Source organism: Neophocaena asiaeorientalis, unplaced genomic scaffold (assembly GCF_003031525.2).
Source record: "Neophocaena asiaeorientalis asiaeorientalis breed wild unplaced genomic scaffold, Neophocaena_asiaeorientalis_V1.1 scaffold116, whole genome shotgun sequence".
NCBI lineage: Eukaryota > Metazoa > Chordata > Mammalia > Artiodactyla > Phocoenidae > Neophocaena > Neophocaena asiaeorientalis.
The window spans coordinates 14,446,378-14,463,229 of record NW_020174561.1 but is presented as its reverse complement, the minus strand read 5'-3'; the positions used below and the strand labels follow the sequence as shown (position 1 = coordinate 14,463,229).

General features: G+C 35.3%; 1 pseudogene; it reads left to right on the top strand.

The window, feature by feature from the left end:
* LOC112408214 (akirin-1 pseudogene) overlaps window positions 1-16,852 on the top strand; it is a 118,172-nt pseudogene that overhangs the window by 15,623 nt on the left and 85,697 nt on the right.

Here is a 16,852-nt window from a genome sequence, read left to right as displayed (position 1 = left end):
ATATTGACTAAAAATAAACGCTTTCTTTACTCATGTATAAATGAAAGCAGAAACTGTTAGTGTGAACTCCATGATTATAAATGAGAGATATATACACTCTTTTTCTTAATGATCTGCCATCTTTGAATCATGGTTTCCATCTCATAGTCCAAGATAGCTAGTTTAGCTCAAACTATCACATCTGCCTTCCAGCCAGAAGGAAGGAGAAAAAAGATAGGAGAAGAACATTTCTCCCCTCTTTAAGTATATTTCCTGGAAGTTAAACACTATTTTTTTTTTTTTTTCCAGCCCGCGGGCCTCTCACTGCTGTGGCCTCTCCCGTTGCGGAGCACCGGCTCCGGACGCACAAGGCTCAGTGGCCATGGCTCACGGGCCCAGCCGCTCCGCAGCATGTGGGATCTTCCCGGACCGGGGCACGAACCCGTGTCCCCTGCATTGGCAGGTGGACTCTCAACCACTGCGCCACCAGGGAAGCCCAAACACTATTTTTTTCCTACACTGATCCCATTGAGCAGAACAAATAGAAAATCTCGCTACAAAGAAGGCCTGGAAATATAGGCCCTATGCTGCACAACCATACATACAGTTATCATTTGGGAGATCAATTGTTGAAGAAAATGAAAATAATATGTGAGGAGGAAAAACTATCTGCCTTAGGAATTCACTTGACTCTGAGAATTTGGATCATTTTCTTGTTTGGATAATTCCCCAGAAAAAAAAATCACTAAACAGATTTTGAACATTAAAAGAGATTTCTGAAATACTTGATAAAAGAGATTTCTGAAATACTTGATAAAAGTAATACTAAAATTTCTTAGTATATTTCCGAACTAAATGGTAGTGCTGAACAGGTGAGCTACGTTTTCCCCTTATTTTGCTGACATTTCCTAACATTCCTGACACATGTAGAAAAAGGATTCTGAAGATCACTTTGGATGGGTTCTTAAATCAAAAGGGTCTAAGTTTGTTCAGGAATTAATTCTAAGCATCTAATAACATTAGAGAAGGCAGTTAATTTCTTTGTCTTATTCAACGACATACACATATGATTCTCAACACTGCTTAACAACAAACAAAAAAGGCAAATAGCCTATATTGAATAGATTATATTTGGTTCTTAATCTAAGCACATCAGATGGAATATCTCACTTACTACTGACTGATCATAAATAACTGCATTCTTCCCAGTGAGGTACATATTTTCAGGTACTTAATTTTATAGCTTGAGTATATTTTTTATTCCTATGAAATTTATTTTTACATTTATTTATTATTATTTATTTACTTATTTTTGGCTGCGTTGGGTCTTCGTTGCTGCACACGGGCTTTCTCTAGTTGTGGTGAGCGGGGGCTACTCTTCATTGCGGTGCGCAGGCTTCTCATTGCAGTGGCTTCTCTTGTTGCGGAGCATGGGCTCTAGGTGTGCAGGCTTCCGTAGTTGTGGCACACGGGCTCAGTAGTTGTGGCTCGCGGGCTCTAGAGCGCAGGCTCAGTAGTTGTGGTGCACGGGCTTAGTTGCTCCATGGCATGTGGGATCTTCCCAGACCAGGGCTTGAACCTGTGTCCCCTGCATTGGCAGGTGGATTCTTAACTACTCGGCCACCAGGGAAGTCCTACATTTATTTTAAGTAAAGTAACAGTGTTTTATATTTATCATGTTCATTTTTATGTTACTTTTTATCTAGTAAATTAATTCCATGATCCATTTGCAGTGGTGACATAAATTCCCTTTTAAAATACATTCATATAAATAAACTGAGCCATTCTGAATAAGTATATTAGGCATGAGTGGTAGTTGGATATGGCAAAAATGTGAATGTGTAAACAAATGACTGACATTTAGACAACATGGAGAAGTACTCATCCTTGAAACAACCTCTCATACATAGTATTTAAACCGATTAAACTTTTAGTGGTCATTGATATGTAGTAAGTTTGAGATGATATTTTTTGAAGTGCACTTTTTCAATGTTCCATGTTAAAGGCAGAAACGTGCGTTAATAGTCAATGAATTGTGAAGAAATTTATATAGAAAAATGAAACACCTAGTATCAATAGAAGACTATCCACTTTCACAGAGTTGATACAAAGAGTGCCACAGCGCCATATAATTTTTTTTTCCAAATATTACTTAATCCTTGATATAACACAGAGAAGAATGGGTGACTAAGGGCAGAATTCTATCCCTGAATTGCCTCAATTATTTTAGCTTGGAAACATATATGTTAAAGCACTATTGATAAGTAATTATGAATCATGACTCATGAATTATAATAAAACACCCATTTATCGTCTAACTTTTAGCAAAATAACTTCTTTGAGTCACTAGAAAATATACTGCTTGCAAGAGGTATGTTCTGGTTATTAAGTGTGTACTTTTGATAGTCTAAGCCTGCTACTGGCCATCATTCTACAACTAATTTGTAATGAATATACCTTAATAACATTTCTGTGTCTGTTGGAAAAATCAATAGTAACAAAATTTTAAAAAATAATTCTGCTTTACTTACCATATACTCAACAACAATAAAATATATTTTAAATTCTTCATATTCATAAAAAAATTTACAACTTGATATATCAGCACAACACACACACACATTCCCCACCGTAGCCTGTATTTCTCAAACTGTTTTTGCTTTTGTTTATCAGTGCACTTTAGTATACTATAGTTCTGGTGACAAACTTAAAGCAATAAAGGGATTAAAACCACACAAAAATGTCAGGAATAACTAAAATACTGTCCTTACTACAATACAACAATAACTCCTGGTGTCTATAAAAGCATCTCCAGTTGTCTATTTATTAAGCTTGATTATCTTTCGCTGTGACAGAGTTTAAGTTAAAATCTTTATTTCACTGACCAAATTACAGCCTATGCTCATGGGGCAGAGAGATCATACGTTCTAATAAACACATTTTCAAGTATCTGGCTCCTATGCCTCATCGCTCACGTTTTAGCTCATCAGATATTGTCATATAACAGAATATATACTCAACTTTAGCAATAGTAAGCTTCACATATTCATCAAAACTGGTGCACACTATGAAGCCTTGGTAGGACATCAAAGAGCCACAGAAAACTTTCTGACAACCACTAGCTCCAAAAACAGCATAGTTTGCTTCCACTGTGAATGGTCTATAATCTAATCTACATTCTTCTGACTAAATTAATATATTAGTATTCTATAAACATATTTGGTTTCCAATATGAATGTATTTTTAATTGTTCTTGGTTTTTTACTTGAATACTATCTACCTTCATATTTAAGAAGTAAAGCTGTTTCCCACTAGCTATCCTTGTTATAAAGCAGAAAGTAACACACCATTGTAAAGAAATTATACTCCAATAAAGATGTTAAAAAAAAAGAAGTAAAGCTGTTAGTATGTCTACAGATATTTCAACATCACTTTATAAGATGTGTGGCATACCCAGCATTATACTCCATACGTGTAGGAGACACTGTCAGATTCCTGACTAAATTGTTTAAATGCAGCCATTTCAGTATGTTCCAGAGGGCTTCCAAATCCCATTATCTGCATCTCTTCTCCTGAGGGCTTTTTCCCTGAAACTATAGAGGACTATTCTATCCAAGCATACTGCAGGCCACACGTCCTGAGGAATTAACATCCCCTGGAAACAGCCCTCAACCAGCGATTGATGGGAACTGTGTATATGCAAATGTCTTAGTGTCCTTGCTCTTTTGCTGGAATAATTTTGAGGCATGCATTCTATACCATCCCCCAGAGTTTCCCCGTGGGAACAAACTCCAGTCACCCACTTAGATAGCTGGCCTAGTTACACACTCAGTATTGGCTGCCATCCTTTCCCTGATCACTTTCCCCCTTCTCCAGCAACTCTCTAAAATGGCCACTTGCATTTGTAACTTTTACTCATATGTTTCCTCCTTAATTTGGGGAAACCAAACTAATACAGTATGATAAGTGTATCTCTGAATTATCCTTTTTCTAAAATTTTCTCTTCTTTTGTCTTAATATCTTACTTTTACTTGCCTGAACTTTCACAGTAACCACTTTTCTGATCTCTTTGGTTCTGACTCACACTGTCACCAGTTTTCTTACTAAAACCTAGAGCTGGACTTGACTCAAACCTGCTCATAAATTTTCAGTGCCTTTTCTGTAATGGTCTAATAGGCAAAATCATCCAAAATCTTACCTGGATGTTTTCTTTTCAATCTTACCTTTCACTTTTATCACCCAACTTTACTCCAGTCAGTCCCAGGAAGTGGCTGCCTCCAAACAAAGCCCCTACATGCTGTCAATCTTCAGTGCTTCTACTCAAGCTGGTTTCTCTGCCACAACTTGTATTGTTCAATATGATAGCCGTTAAATCTAAATTAATAAAAATTACATAAATTTAAAATTTCAGTTAAAAAACATCAAGTTCTCAATAGCCATATGTAGCTGGCGGCTACCACAACAGACAGTATAGATATATAACATTTCTATGATCACAGAAAGTTCTGCTGGACAGAGCTGGCTTGGAGCATTCTTTCATAGTTTTTGAATAGTTTTTGAAATACTGCTTTTTTCCTTTAAGTTCCATCTCAGAGCTAACTTTCTATGGAAGATTCTCCCAAAGTAGAATTAATTTTGTCATGTGCATCTATTCATTTTTTCTTTTAACTTTAGTTCAATCAATTACAAGACAGGTGCTATGTATTTTACTTATGAATATCCCTGCATATAATCCATTCACACATAGGTATATCCCTTCAAGACAGGATCAGTGCATTCTCCTCTTTGTATTTCTTAAGGCACTTAGCACAGTGCTTTACTTATCAACAAATATTGGTTTAATTCTTATGAACTAATCAAACTGACCTAAACCTTTCCAGATATTGCTCATAAAAGCTTTTTGAACCACTTCTTTCCTAATTCTGTACTTTTGCTGTCATTATTTAGAATGTATAATCATGTCTATTAAATTTTGAAGGCTTACTGAAATTATTTTGAATCTTAATTTTATCATCTATCTCAATTAACAATGGCATTTTAATATTATATACAAATTTGATACACAGTTTATTTTATTTCTCAGGGCATTGATTTTTTAAATTTCTCTCCTGGCATCCAAATACACTGATGTAAGCTTCCAGTTCCTTTTTAGAGTTATAAGATTCTAAAGAATAGATACCATCTCAGTGTAATTGAATGTGCCTATTTCCTTGCATAAATTTTGCTGAATGTCTCCTTTATTTTGATGCTTGTTGTCATTTGCAGAGCCTATTCATAGAGAGAATTCATGCATACAAGTAGAGCTGGGGTACTTACACTGTTCTTCAACATAGGAACTGGGCCCTTGTTTAATTTCTTTTCTATTTATTTAGCTAAACGTTAATAGATGTTTTGAATAGAGCTGGACAAAAATAACTCCAGAGCTTTCCACTAGTGGTTTCAATCTTCCTAGATGTGCTTCACAGACGCTCCTTATGTATTGCTGTTTAACCTGTTGTATACCTCAAATAACAGTACTATCATCTTTCTCAATCTTTATGATCTGTTGCGGAGCACAGGCTCCGGACGCGCAGGCCCAGCAGCCAAGGCTCATGGGCCCAGCCGCTCCTCAGCATGTGGGATCCTCCCGGACCGGGGCACGAACCCGCGTCCCCTGCATCGTCAGGCGGACTCTCAACCACTGTGCCACCAGGGAAGCCCTCCATACAGATTTTAAGGAAGATTCAAACAAACTTAATTTTTATTTTCATAGGGATAGTATATAGACTCTCCAAATGATCACTAAATTATTTTCAAAATCCTGGCAAACTACTGACAGAATCTGAGCTTAAATGAATCCAAGATAATCTTTAAAAAACACCTATTTATTAATACAGGATACACATATTTAGTGCATTTTGGCTTTGAGGCATCAAATGATAAATTATTTTTCTTTGAAAAAGTTCCTAAAACCACCGTCAAATCTATGGTGAAATCCCATTTCAAAAGTAAGTGTTTGGGCTTCCCTGGTGGCGCAGTGGTTGAGAGTCCGCCTGCCGATGCAGGGGACACGGGTTCGTGCCCTGGTCCGGGAAGATCCCACAGGCCGCGGAGCGGCTAGGCCCGTGGGCCATAGCCGCTGGGCCTGCGGGTCCGGAGCCTGTGCTCCGCAACAGGAGAGGACGCAGCAGTGAGAGGCCCGCGTACCACAAAAAAAAAAGTAAGTGTTTGCTGAACTATATGATACTAAAGAGTATACTTGACTTTCACAGTTGGGATAAATAAAGTTTGAATATAAACAGTCTCCAAATACTAATTCTTATCTATTACATGTCTCAAATTTGAAACAAAAGTATGTCAAGAATTAAATTTCAAGAGCCAGTCATTAGTTATCTAATCTGCAAAATCATATGATTACATATGCTTTGTTTTTCATGTCTAGTAACTTTAGATTTTTAAGTTTTAAAATAGAAAATGTAATTTTACTTTCTTTAAGTTTTAATTAAGGATGGAATATTCAGAGGCATCTAACACCTGCTTTATAATAAGTAGAGTATTATTTCGATGCCAGATGGACCAATTAAAATATTCTTTTAGATGATGCAAAATCTTGTGATGTAGGTAATTTTTTTAAATCCAAATTCAAATTTGCACTGTAAGAATGCAAAATTACCTAAGTACATATTAATGAAATACCTTCATTTTTACCCTTGAGAGAGTGCAAAGGATAAAGTTTTTCTTTTTTCTTTTCCAACATGCCCTCCTTCTTGACCTCCAATTCCACTGTTTTAACATCCATTCTCTTGGTTCCCCATGACTATTGCTGCTAAGAAGCAGCTCATAGTTTATAAAGAAATGAGTCCCCCAGAACAAAGTGAAAATTACAGGCTTTTAACCTGCAAGTGAGTGAAAATTAAAATTGATAGAAGATAAATGGTATAGAGAAATACAGACCTGATATCATATGTAAAAATACTTTACAAAGACTATATCCTCAGCTGGCTCCTGTTCTTACACAACCTGTTTTGACACAGTTTATTCAATTCACACAGTAGGAACCCCTTTTGTAGCTTCTACCTGAATCATCCATCAGCACGTATTTCCAACACGCTCAGGGCACAAGCTTCACGAAGAGTCCCTCAAAAAGCTTTGTGCACAGTCACTAACAACCTTTCTTACACCCACAATTGTAAATAGCTGATTTTGCATAAAGTGACTGGGTTTCCCACCTCTAGTCAGAAAATAATTTCACAACTTCATTACAGTCAGGCAAAGATGGTGGTTTTATCTTCTGTTTTCTTTTGGCACTTCGTTCATATCTAGGTGGTAGCATTTAGCACTTTGCTTTTAATTTTCCTATTCCGTATCATTCTTCCCCAGTAAACTCCAAGGTCCTCTGGGACCAAGGCCTGATGTCATTGACCTTTATATCTCTGATGCCTGGAACATCAAGGGTTTCTGTGCACTTGGCTGTGGGTTATGGCATATGTGGTTCTTAGTCTCATCACTATGTACGGCTCAATCTTTCTCTTAACCTTTTAAAAAAATTTTTATATTGGAGTATAGTTGATTAACAATGTTGTGTTAGTTTCAGGTGTACAGCAAACTGATTCAGATTTGAAAAATGTACAGCTCAGTCTTTTCATACTGACAAATACAATCACCAGTATCTCCACCAGAGGCCACCTGAGGATGGAGCTACCAGACAGAGCTACTGCCTAAACCCACAGCTTGGAGAAACTCCCCTGCTGGTCAGCAGTAACTGAGAGGCCAAGTACCAGTTGATTCATATTCAGACAAAGCCTTTTATCACCAGTGTACAATGAAAGTGGCCTGTCAGATGAGCTTTCACCATTTCAACATAGCACCGTTTTGACACCTTGTTCTGTCCCTTTTCCCCACATTAGACTTTTCATTGAGGGTCCTGAAACACAGACTGCTTGTCTGTATTTGGTTTGACTATATCTATATATTCAACCTATGATCATAACCTGATGGCTATAAAAATCATGTTTTCAGACCCATAAGAATCTAACTCCCTCTTGAAAGAACCAGGTCTTTATAAAGTCCTTTAAAGCCTAGAGAGTTTAAAGAACTATTGTTTAACAATTGTCCTCATCTATAGCCTTCATGACATTAGGAACACAATGGCTGAATTGTATGTCTAACAGCATAAGGCTATAAACAAACAAGACGCTTAATGACATCCTGCAGAGCTACAGAGACAGTACTCTGCCAGTGAGATGGGAGTAAAAGAGAAGATCAGTTTTTAACTTTGAACTTCTTAATCAGGAGGTTAGCTTGCTTCACCAAAGATTCAAGACAGATTAGAGAATGCCTAATGCAGTCTATAGACCATAACACAGAGCTCTAAGATGAGAGAAAGCCAAAACTCTTGGCTTCTCCTAAATATAGAGAAGAATCATCCTAGTGTAATAGTAAGCCAAGCAGAGAGCCAGAAGTAAGGAAGTAAGGAAGCACTACGTGCAAAAACTTGATAAAATTTCAGAACTCAGAATGAACACTGAGCAAGTGCATAAACAAAAAACAAGAATTGTCTGCAAAAAACAAAGTTATTTTATGTGTGTTTGTGTATGCTGTGTGTGTGAGAGAGAAAGAAACAAAGAAACAGCAAGAGAGAGAGAATGCCAGAATATACCATGGTATGCCCTTGTCCCCACAGAAACAAAAGAGAAATATGAACTAGATTAGAATAAAGACTAGTTCTTTCAAACATTTCAAAAGTTCATTAGTGTGGAGGCATTAGAAGTTTATCTCTCCCACTACATATATATGTAGCTTTTATATATATAAAATTTTGTTCTTGTTATCAAAATTTTGTTTTGCTCTTTAGTTACAATTCTCAATTTAAAAAGCCCTCCTCAGAAAAGCTACAAACAACAAATGCTGGAGAAGGTGTGGAGAAAAGGGAACCCTCTAGCACTGTTGGTGGGAATGTAAATTGATACAACCACTATGGAGAACAGTATGGAGGTTCCTTAAAAAACTAAAAATAGAATTACCCTATGACCCAGCAATCCCACTACTGGGCATATACCCTTAGAAAACCATAATTCAAAAAGACACTTGCACCCCAGTGTTCATTGCAGTAGTATTTACAATAGCCAGGTCATGGAAGCAATCTAAATGCCCATCAACAGACGAATGGATAAAGAAGATGTGGTACATATATACAATGGAATATTACTTAGCCATAAAAAGAAACGAAATTGGGTCATTTGCAGAGACGTCGATGGATCTAGAGACTGTCATACAGAGTGAAGTCAGAAAGAGAAAAACAAATATCGTATATTAACGCATATATGTAGAACCTAGAAAAATGGTACAGATGAACAGGTTTGCAGGGCAGAAATAGAGACACAGATGTAGAGAACAAATGTATGGACACCAAGGGGGGAAGTAGCAGGGTGGGGGTTGGTGGTGGGATAAATTGGGAGATTGGGATTGATATATATACACTAATATGTATAAAATAGATAACTTATAAGAACTTGCTGTATAAAAAATAAATAAAATAAAATTCAAAGAAAAAACAAAAAAGCCCTCCATATAGGGGCAAAAGTGGACAAAACTAGATGCAACACTCTTTTGAGAATCTTGCTTTAATAGGACATAATTAATGGGAGTACTCTACATTATACCTTATGCCATGAAGTGAGAAGTCTTAAAAATATGGATCACCTTATTTCTATAGGTATCAGTGTGCACAGACGCACCTAGAAAAGTGAAATTCAAATGCATGCTCTCTTTATTCACTGATGATTTGACAGATGTTTACTCCCAGCAAATCCACTCAAGCCTCAAAAAGTTTTGTTAAAACATAACCCAATAAGCAAATAGTATATCCCTCAGTGTTATATATATTGGGCTACATGAGCTGTGTGGTTCTTTCCAATTCTAAATTTTTGAACTAAATGCACATTATAGGTATGTGTATGTACATTAGGGTTTCCAAATTACTCTGGAGACAGGCGTTCAAGCAATAATGGCAATTGTCTTTTTGAGATTATCAAAGAGGTCACTCTAAGCACTTGTGCTGACAGTGATAACAAGAATCATCAGCACCATATTTAAGTCAGGTTTTTTATAGCTAGAATCAATGCATGAAAAAAATCACCTTAATTTTTTTTTCAAACACACATGAAGGAAGTCAGGAACTTTTCTTCCCTCTAGAATTAGTCAATATAAAACACCAACAACTAAACTTTCTGCTATAGAACTATTTTCTATAAGATTAGAATGTATATTGATATGAATTCAAGGTAATTTTTTTCTTATATGTTCTTGCATTATCTAAAGAGCCATTCAGTAAATCATTTTTCTTTCAATTTTATCAACTATACCATCTAATGGTCTAGTTTCATATTTATACATTTTAAAGCATTTATTCATTAATAGTAATACATCGAACATCAACTGTATGCAACGCTATTCTAATGAACAGGAATTTGAAATACAGTACTTTCTTCAAGGAGCTTAAACTGATTTGTGAAGTTATTTTATATATAAATTATATATAAACAATATGTGCAATGTATATATGACTAATGTGTTAATACATATACATGTATGACACTAAAATCACAAACATAAAAAAACATTTTAAGGATCAAATAAGTGGATTAGTCACTAGTGCAATAGTATGTCAGATTATGCATATTTCACCATGGAATGAAATGGTTAGGATAAGCTTAACAAACAATATCGGAATTAGATTATGCCTTAAAAGTGAATAGACTTCAAATACAATCAGAACTTCACTAGATCTGGAAAACAAATGGGTTAAAATATAGTGTGTCCACAGGGAGATCAGCTCGGTGCTTTGTGACCACCTAGAGGGGTGGAATAGGGAGGGTGAGAGGGAGGGAGATGCAAGAGGGAAGAGATATGGGGACATATGTATATGTATAACTGATTCACTTTGTTATAAAGCAGAAACTGACACACCATTGTAAAGCAATTATACTCTAATAAAGATGTTAAAAAATTAAAACATTTAAAATTAAAAATAAAAATGGTAAAAAAGAAAAAATATATATATAGTGTGTCCAAAACATTTTGAAGTGACAATAGACTGGACTTGTCAGGAAAAAGGGAAGAAATGAAAGATTCACTTGGAGTGCAAATTAAATTCAGATTCTGGAGAGTTTTGTGTTCCTAGTTCAGGAATCTTTGGTTGCATTATTTTATATGAAATGAGAAACCATGACATGTTTTTTCCAAAATAAATTATTCTGGAGAAAATTTTATGAAGATCAGTCATACAAGAATTAGTATTAGGAAAATAGAAACTAGAGATTAAAAAAAAAAGGCTCAGGGACTATTTCAAACTCTGTACCTGATGTGATTAGAACCTAAACTATATGTCATTATTAAGTGGAAGAAATGAAAAGAAAGGACCGAATACTTTCAACAGTTTTTTTTTTTTTTTTTTTTTTTTTTTTTTTTGCGGTATGCGGGCCTCTCACTGTTGTGGCCTCTCCCGCTGCGGAGCACAGGCTCCGGACGCTCAGGCTCAGCGGCCATGGCTCACTGGGCCCAGCCGCTCTGCAGCATGTGGGATCTTCCCGGACCGGGACACGAACCCGTGTCCCCTGCATCGGCAGGCAGACTCTCAACCACTGCGTCACCAGGGAAGCCCTCAACAGATGTTTTTTGAAGAATTGGCAAGTTTTGGTAAAGGATTTAGCATGGTGGGGATAAAACAGAATAATTCAGGTTTTAATCATGGGTGACTGAAAAGTGCTTCTATTATTAATAAAGAAAATGTTTGTTTCGAGAGGTAAGAACATCTACATTACAAAAGTTGAGTTTGGGGTCATAATGGATCATCCAAAGGGACACAACAATGAAAAATGATGAAGATACAGAATGGGAGGTCAGAACCATAGATACATATGGATAATGATTCCTGAATAAAAGGAAGGGGATTTACTAATAAGATCATTTGTGATGACCAACATTGCAGGCTCCATGGAGGGGTAAAAGACAAAACAGATTTGGGGCAACAAGGAAAGGGAGAAGGGGTAGAGATCATTTGTATTTAAATGACTTAGCAATGAAGACAAGAAATAACAGGAAACACAGTAAGCAGAGATAAGCTTTTAACATTTTTAACGCACTATATTCAGCCAGCACTTACTCATGAGTGAAGACAAAAATCATTCTTATATATGCACAGTCTTAGAATATCTACCACATAGATACTCCACTGACTATATCATTTGAAATTTCAGAACAGGTGAAGATTAACTGAAATCGAGGATTTAAGGATAGCAAAGTACCAGGAAAAATAACTAACAAATATTGAAACTCTTTAAACATATAGACACATGTCTAAAAATTATATACGTGTGTATGTGTATATACATATATGTGTGAATGTATATCCACATATGTTTATGTATATGTTGTGTCAATGTTTCCAGAGCTTTTAAGAGTCAGGAAAAATTAATAAAAAATAGAACTGAATCTAGTACCAAATGAGCCTAAGAAGAATAAAAATAACATATAAGAATTTTTTAAAGATGCTCCTGAGGTACAGAGTTGTGACTGTACGTAAAAAGTCCATTTTACATGGTGGTCCAGGACTCCCCTGGTTAACCTGCCTACCCTTAAGCTCTCCTGTGAAGAAGTGTGTGGCCATCAGGACTTCAGCTGAGGAACCAGTTCCTTTGATATAATGTCCTGTTATAGCAAATTAAAAGAATGAAGGCAAAAACAAGCAATCTGAGAGTTTGGACTACAGTTTACTCAACTTAGGTATCCACCGTAACCCTAAAACATAGTAGAGTCTTAGTTAATAACTTTTAAGTGGAATTAAAGAACTGGGCCCTATGCTAGCATGATTTAACATTAGAGTGTTTCTGCAAATGTACCATGAAATTAGAGCCCCTTTTTTTTAATAGTCCTTTCTTTTCTATAATTAATTAAAACTTTAAAATTCTCTTTGTACGAGTTTCATTAGGTGATGTGGCTACACCAAAGGGAATATTTATTTGGGGAATTTAATGACATGAAATTAATTTCCATTGATATGATTCTGATTTAAAATTCAAGAACATCTGAACAGTAGGTTTGTGAAATGGTGTTAAAGACCTTCTGGCTGTTTCTTTCATCAACTTTTTTTTTTTTTCCTTTTACCATCCTACTTCATATCTAGTAGGCATGCCATACATGACCAGGAGTTTGAAAAATAAATGACTGCAGCTGTCAGTGCCTACTGCTTGAATTCTTGAATTCCTTTATGACTATTTGGGCTGCACTGTGTTTTCCAGTAGCAAGCCATTTCAAAAGGAGGCATGATGGTTCTTTCATGTAAATTAATTTCTACAGTTGTAACTTTCACACTTAGCCTGGGGCTCTTCTTTGTGACTTTTGCATTTATTTTAAACATTGGATTTTGAAAATTAAAATGTATTTTATTGCATTTAACTTTTATTGGAGACATCTTGAAATTACTTGATCTGCATTTTATTTATTTACTTTTATTTATTTTTTTCAAAGAAAACATTGCTTTATTAACTGTGTTTGCCAACACACGCGGAATGCAGAGGGGTCCTGCAGACATAGGCCCTGCTGTGGTCTGGGCTCTGGAAACCCCCAGGAGTGAGCAGGACAGGATGGGACTGGGAGCTACCAGGCAGCAGCAACACAGAATCATGCAGGGCACTGGGGCAGCGGATCTGCATTTTAAAAGCAACTAGTAAACATGTCCTTCTTAAATAATTGCTTGTTGATTATTTCGCCACTGTAGCATTCTTTATCTGCACAGACTGCTTCCAGCGCAGCTCTCCTGTTCGCCTCTGCCCTATCGCACTTCATTCCCTTTGCTGTTATTTTTTTCCATTAACCTAAGGAAACTTATTTGCATCCATGATCCAGCCCAAATTAAAATGTTCCCTTTTCAGTTGTTTGGAAATTCAGGTTTTTCAAAACTGCGGTGATCACCCAAGATACTTTATTCTGGTAAACCAAATGTACTACATAATTAAAACATTCTTTCTGCCTTTTATCTAGTTAATCTCAAAATTTTGTCAGTGCTAGGGACCTTAAAAATGTACTCTGGTTTTACTAAAAACAGAAATTGCCATAGTCATTTTATCCTGTTTACTTTCTGTTTATAGTCTTGAAATCTTCCTAAGGACATGAAATCTAGTTTTATTATTGATTCTCTGATTTCTATTTGGAAGAAATACATTTTCATATAGTCAGATAATAGACATACTTGAGAAATCTCTCTTTAGAGCTAAGATTCATCAACACACTGTAGAAATGTCTATTTCAGACAGTGATGATGCTTTTAACTCAGGATTGGCAAATATTTTTTGACAGCAAACATATGACGAAAACTTTACTGGTAACAGAAAAAAATAGATTTGTATAGGTGTACAGTGTTTAAAAAAGAAATATATTCCACTTATGGAAGTTTCTTTCATGCAAAAAGTATAACTTGGTATCCAGGAGTCAGGTGGAGGAGGGTTCAAATCCTGAGACTGCCACTTAGCTGTGTGACACATGGGGCAAGTTCCCAATCTTTCTCAACTTCATATTTTTCATAGGTAAAATAGGATCTAAAACCATCCCTACTTTAAAAAGTTTATTAGGGAAGAATTAAATGAAGAAGTGTCTACAAAGTGCCTGGGTAACACCTAGCAGAGTTACATGCTCACCAAGAACAGAAGCTATAAAGAGCTGTATAGTGACTATCTACACTGATTTGTCAGGCGTGTACTCAAATCTATGTAAACATACACTAGATGTGCTTACCCAATGATTTTCTATTGAAATATTTTGTCCATTTATATCTCTATGTAGAAATTTCTTAATGGTAAATAAATATGATGTCTGACTTCTAGAAAATTGAACTCTGCGGGAATAAATCTTTGAAACAATAACAAGTAAAAGCAACTGGTGTTAGGAGTATTATTTACATTTAGTGCTTGGATAGGTATAATTGATATCTCAGGGTCACTTTAACTGGAAAATCCCTAATTACCAGTACATTAGAGTGTCTCTGTTTATATTTGCTGACCATTTGGATGTGTTATTCTATATAGTACCTAGTTATGTCCTTTCTGTCCTATTATGCTACTTGCTTCCCCTCACCATTTTTGTTTCACAATTTGTACAAACTCTTTGTATTACACAGATAGTAACCCTCTCTCTGTCCTTTGTTTTGTGAGCTATTTCCCCAAAAGATACTGTTAGTCTATAGACTTTGTTGATGATTTATTTTGCTACAGAAGTTCCCAGCTGTGTGATCTATACCTTAATGTCCTCATCTGTAAAACAGAAATGATAATAACTACCTCATATAGCTGCTAAAAGAATTAAGTTATATCAGGAAATTGCTCAGACTGGTGTTGAGATGGTAAATGCTAGTGTGACTTCCTAAAGAAGATGTGATCAAATATGTATCTCTCTTCCCACATAGATTCTAAATTTCCATCTTAATTTTTAAACATCTCTTATTTTTCCTATACATTCTTGCAGTTTTTAAAAATTTTATATTTTACAGAGCTTTATTTCCAGATGCCTGGACAGCTGTGCTAATACTGTTGATGATATAATCTCTTTTTATCCCACTGAGTTGAAATGCCACCCATGTCATTTAATAAATTTGTATATCATAGAATCTGTTGCCGAATTCTTTTCTGTACCGCTAATCCTAAGTCAACACTGTCTTGATTTGATTATAGTGGCTTCATAGTTTTTTGTGTTAGTTATCTGTTAAATTATACCAACTTTTCTTAGTTATTTTTGGAAATTTGTAATTAACATAAATTGTAACAAAAATTGTAAATTACTTGCTCAGTTTTCTCACAAAATCTAGTTTGCGTTCCAATTTGAAATAGAATAATATATGTATATTTATTTTTGAAGTGACTACTGTAGTTCCTAATAAACACTTGAAGAGTGGGTGGAGACATCATTTCTCTTTTTTTTATTGTTATAATTTTCCTCTTTAGTCTCAAATATATCCCATTTTTAATTTTGCTTTATTACGCTTGACTGAAGGAACTTACTTCCTAGTTAATTCTCCATATGATGTTTTCTTCACCTCATTTCTGTTACCAAAATTTTATTTATTTGACCTGTTTAACTTCATAAGTTGCTTTAAAACTTTTAGGGAAAACAAAGTTTGATGCAAGAAATGCCTGCATATATACTCACATACATGAAAAGATATGAGAACTTGACAGAGAATTCAATTAGATTTGCCATACATCCTTTAATGGAAAATATATTTAATGGAAGATGGAAACTTTAATTGAAAATAGAATATATGAATCAAGAATATACTAAAAAGTTTGTAATCAGAGAAGGGTACAAATGCCAAACCTAAATTTTAGATGTTAACCTAATAACTGGAACAAAATATAACATAATGTGGGTTATTAAATAATGAAATCAATAGGATAAGTGTAAATGAATTTAGTCTATTTCTGTTTTCCTTTATATGCAGTTTTAAATTATATTTTAAAAGCATAAATAAAACCGTATATTCTAAGAAACCCTCTATTGTTTATTAAATAATATGCATAATCACCTATTTCTGTGGTTTTAAATCTCTCTCTCCACACACACACACACAAACACGCACACACGTACAGCTAAAGAGACAGCTTAAATTTTCCAATAAAATTTCTACTTTAGCCTTGAAAATTGCTGTCTCATTTAAAGAAAGAAAATTTGTGTGAGAAGAGGCAAATTCCCTAGACCCTTCTGCAGAGAGATGAATTCAGCAGTTCTGGGGTTGGAGCACAGGAATCTGAATTTTAAGAATGTTATAAAGCAAAAACTAACACACCATTGTAAAGCAATTATACTCCAATAAAGATGTAAAAAAAAAAACAGAACTTGTGGTAAT